Genomic DNA, 5,537 nt, shown 5'->3' with positions numbered 1-5,537 from the left:
AGAGAAGGGTAGAAAGGCATATATATATATTACACCTATTTCCTGTCTTTAGCAAACACTGTTGATGCAAAGTAGATCTAAGTCAACAAAGTCTAAAACAGGATTTATTATACCAGTAGTCTCAAATTTCATTGCTGGGTATCTGACTGCATTTTGGCAGTAGCTTGTGATTCTCTTCATAGCTTTTAAGAATAAGCAGCTATTTCAAATTGAGCTATTGTACATTTAATCTTTGGAACTCATATATTGTTTTAATTTATCTACAGTTTTGCCTTTCAGTATTTTGATAATTCTTACCCAAATTATTCTCATTACGATGTTAGCGATTTCAAGATTAGTTTTGTATGACTAAAGCTAAGCTTATCATTTTCATGAACTATGGAGAATATAATATATTTACAGAGATCTGAAATTCATTAGTATTCTGTTGGACCTTATTGTTTTGAAGAATAATTTAATATCTTGTCTTAGTAAATGTAAAGTCACAGTGCCTTTCAGAATATAATGGCAAAAGACCCCATAGCTTTGTATTTCTAAGTTTTAATTCTAAGTATTAAAATTTATATTCTGGTTGTATGGAATTCAACATAAAATCCATATACATTATATCCTAAATTATTATTTAGTTCTGTTCATCTATAAAAGGCTTTATTTAAATATTGTAGGTTTGCTTCCATATCTCAAAAATTAAAGAAGTGGATTAATGATTTCAGGACTTCTCTATGTCTAAAGGGTAATGATTTTAAATATTGTGTTTTTATAGATGAAGTATAAATTAGTAAATCACAAGTAGCACATACATAACACTTTCAGGCATTTCTGGGTGCTCGTGTCAGCATCTTTATTCCACCATGTGGTGTGCAATTTAATAATTTATGTTCAATTAAGGTTTATACTAGCTTCATTGAGTTAGGTGGCAAAAAATGTACTAGAGCAGACCAATGCCTGTGATATGATATCAATGCAATTTAATCATAGCTAATTTAATTATAAGTTAAATAATTATTACTCTAAATGTTCTTTATAAAAGAGTTTAAACTTTAAATAGATTTTACCATAAATTTTTTAAAATGCTCCAGCCATTTGGCTGTCAAGTCTCCAGTTAATCCTTAAAATGCATTTCCCTCCATTGTTTGTGATGAGGGGGTTCTCAATAAGCTGAACCCAGTCACTAGAATCAAATCACCTAGGAGTCATCATCTATGCAACTGTGTTTCTGTGGGGGGATGTGTTTTCATGGGCAAGACCTGATCCAGACCCATTATTGTTAAGAGCCTGGGATTCACAGTCTGATGGGCAAAGATTAAATTTCTGTACCAATATGTATTGGAATACTATTTTTCTGCTCATGAGTTTTTATACCTACAAATAGGAACAATATTAGCTTCTTTCTTCTTTCTTGTGAGGTAGTATATGTAAGTTTCCTGGCATGTAGTAAGTGTTAGTTTCCTTCCATTTTATGTGCTTCTTTTCTTGTGTCTGAACAAATCTACCCCTAACACTTATAAGCTATGAGATTGCACTTGAATTTCATGAGAGATGGTAATGCTAAGTAGTTCTATAAGAGAAGTGAATAGAAAGAGTATAAAAAGGAAAATATATATTTTTGATTTATTAACACAAGATTTTCTCTAATTTTATATACATAGCTATGACTAAATGATCATTGCATGTACCATCTTATCTATATAGGATGCAAATATTATATTTTGCTTGTCAAATATTATCACTCTACTATTAAGTTAAACAAGTATGAAAATATGTGACCCCTTAAGGTTACAAAATGCCACACACTTATTAGACTGACAAACTTACCTTAATCTTTCAAAATTGTTGTTTGAAACCACCTTTGTTCCTTCACCTCTTATAATTAATTTGTCTTTTTCTGTGTATACATTTAGCATGGTCATTGGTGGTCTATCATGACCCATTTCTCCCAATTTTATCAGTAAGTATCTTCTTCCAGGTTATTTTTATTTGTATACCCAGAGTTTATGTTGAAAGGGGAAATTATTTACTCTTATGTATATATTTAATCAATTCTAACTGATCTAATGAAACTTGTAATTGAATATCTCAGTGGCCATTGTTATTAGTCAATACATCCAGCTTAGGGAATGTTGTTTTTCTTACTATTTAAAATTAACCTTCTATTTTTTTTTAAAGTGAAGAGGCGGGATAGAGAGACAGACTCCTTCATGTGCCCTGACCGGATCCATCTGGCAACCCCCATCTGGGGCTGATGCTCCTAGAAGTGGGAGAGAGAGAAGGGAAGAAAAACATATTGTTGCTTCTCATGTGTGCCGTGACCAGGGATCAAACCTGGCACATCATCAATCCGGGCAGGTGCTCTATTCACTGACACAACCTGCCAGAGCCTAATCTTCTATTCCTGGGGTTTAACCAGTATATTCTAACAAGATTTATTATGAGTTGAATAAATACAGGTTCCCTCATTCCCTAACCAATCTTCCTCTCATCTTCAAAACATTTATAACTGGATGCTGACTTTTTGGCCTTCCTATGTTGACCTCCTAAAACTAACTAGTTACTGCAAAGGTAAATAGTATCCCTGCTTTATAGCTGACCAGGTTTTTATGACTTTTCCTTCCCAGTCACTCACTACCTATAGCTTACTGATTAAAAGTACAGTCTTTGGAAATTGTCAGGCCTGGGAAATCCTTTCCAATCTCCAGGTTTATGTTCTGTAAAATATCCATTTCTTATCATAGGTTTGCTTTGATGAATGATGGCATATTATACATAAAATCCTTAAAACAAAGCCTGGCATATGATGTTCAGTAGATGGAACTACATTTTTATTATTACCCTCAGCAAAACCTTGTATTTTTTGAGTACCTAAAAGGTTTCCATAAGTGCATTTTGTTTTATATAATTGCTAATACAGAAATTTTTATAAAACCTTCATATACGTATGTATCTTCATATATATAAAATCATTATATGTATATATCATGGGAAAGAATTAGTATAATCTAAGCAGCAAATGTTCAAGATCCAGTTTTATTAAGAAATAATCTGGGTGAATTTAGTAAAATTGTCATCTTTGGTCTTCTTTATCCTTGCAAAGAATTGAGGATTATAGATCTAGGTGCATTTTAAAATTAGCATTAATTTCACTATGACCTCATAAATAAATAGTATGTTTATAAATGAAATGTCTTGTTGAATTATTCTTTAATATGTTAATTTAATTTAGTGACATTAATTTCCAGAAAAAGGATAATTTATGTGCCAATTTGTATTGTTCTGTCATTTGTATTGTTTCCTCGGCCCCTATGGTTAATCCCACAATTACTTCTTTTTAAAGCAGGGGTTGGGAAACTTTCTGGCTGAAAGAGCCATGAACACCACATATTTTAAAATGTAAATCCGTGAGAGCCATACAACCACCCATGTACGTTAGGCATTATCCAATAAAAATTTGGTGTTGCCCCGGAGGACAGCTGTGATTGGCTCCAGTTACCCGCAACCATGAACATGAGCGGTAGGAAATGAATGGATTGTAATACATGAGAATGTCTTATATTTTTAGTGTTATTATTTTTTTATAAAAGATTTGTCTGCGAGCCAGATGCAGCCATCAAAAGAGCCACATCTGGCTTGGAGCCATAGGTTCCTGACCCCTGTTTTTAAAGTAAAGTATATTTAACACATAATGTATAAATTTAAGGTATACAATATGTTAACTTGATGCATTTATATATTGTAATATGATTGCCATTATAGTAATAATTAGTATATGTTAAATAATACTTTCTTTTTCATGGTTATGATTAAATTCCAGTTTCTTAGCAAGTTTGATGGTTTATAGAATAATATTGTTGTCCATATTCATTACACTGTACATTAGATCTCTAGGCTATTGACTACTCGTTAGAAATTTTATCCTTAAACAACATCTGTCCTGCTCCCTTTCCCCATTCCCTGGTATCCACCATTTCACTCTCCATTTTTAAGAATTTGGGCTTCTTAGACTCCTTCTGTAAGTGATAGCTGAAAAATTATGACATTGCCTACATTTACTTAATTTAAATACATTCATTCATTTCAATGTACTTTTAGCCAAAAGAACCACCATATACCTTAGTTTATAATTTGAAATAATTCAATTTATATGTTTATTTGGTATAATCAGTCTGTGACAATTTCTATTTTGAATAACATTTATATTAGTTAGAAATTGCCTTGATGTAATTTACTCTGTATAGGACTAAGCGTGACATCATCATTTTATACATTGTAAGAATTAGAGTTATGCTTATGCTTAAAGCTTTAGATTGAGGTTTTAAATTCTGGGCACTGAATGATTGGTAAAAATAATGGACTCTTAGGAATCAAAGCATCTGAAGGTCAATACTCAACTGAAGTCCTAATTATTGACAAATAAAAATTAATATTATCATCTTCTTATAAATTTAGACGTGTGATGAGACTGTTGCCAAAATCTGTGTATGGATATTGTATAATTGTATTTGGATACTATACAAACAAACTATGTGAATAGATTAAAATGTTCATTATTGCTGAAAACTATGAGGAAGAAAGATATATCTTTTGGTACTTGAGGAAAAAGTTTACAAGTTGAGAATCTTGTGAGCAGTTAAAAGATGAGTGGCATAATTTGTAATGACATATTTTACCTTTGGCAAATAAACAGAGCAGTGTTTACTCATGAAGGAAGCAAAAGAAATAAAAAATTAAGGTTTTTAAATCCACTTCTTGGTGATGTTTTTCTAAAAATCTTGGTAATAACTTCCCATGAGGATAACTGTACCTGAACATCCAACTTTCATCATTATTATTATTACTAAAAATTTTAATTTATTGTGTTAACATGGATTCAAGTGTCGCACTCAATATAACACCCCCATTCCCCAACAAAGTATCTTTCATTGCACTCCTTTTGAGCTCCTCCCCCTGACACTCTCTCTCCCACCCCTCTGGGATTTTTTGTCTTGTTATCTGTATCTATAATATATATTACATATATATAATTTCACTAGTCCTTCACCTTTTTTGATCCTGTACCCTCATCCCACTTTCCTCTGACAGCTGTCCCTCTCCTCTCCATGACCCCACCTCTGCCTCTATTCCATTCTTCAGTTTACTGTGTTCATTAGATTTCATATATAAGTGAGATCATATGATATTTGTCTTTCCCTGCCCGACTTACTGCACTTAGCATAATAATCTCCAGGTCCATCGCAAAAGGTAAGATTTCCTTCTTTTCCATGGCTTCATGGTATTCCATGTGTATATGTACCACTGTTTTTTATCCACTCATTCACAGTTGGACACTTGGGCTGTTTCCAGATCTTGGCTATTGTAAACAAGGTTGCAATAAACATAAGGGTTCTTATCTTATTTTGAATTAGTGTTTTGGGATTCTTAGGATATATTCCTAAAAGTGAAATATGGACAGCCAGCTTTGTACAGGTGTTTCTATTAATGCTATTCTCTCTAAAGCCACACTTAAATTTATTAATGCAGTCTTTGATTAATGTTACCTAACA

Source organism: Saccopteryx leptura, chromosome 1 (assembly GCF_036850995.1).
Source record: "Saccopteryx leptura isolate mSacLep1 chromosome 1, mSacLep1_pri_phased_curated, whole genome shotgun sequence".
NCBI lineage: Eukaryota > Metazoa > Chordata > Mammalia > Chiroptera > Emballonuridae > Saccopteryx > Saccopteryx leptura.
The sequence above is the reverse complement of the archived record's forward strand: the minus strand, read 5'-3'. Positions refer to the sequence as shown.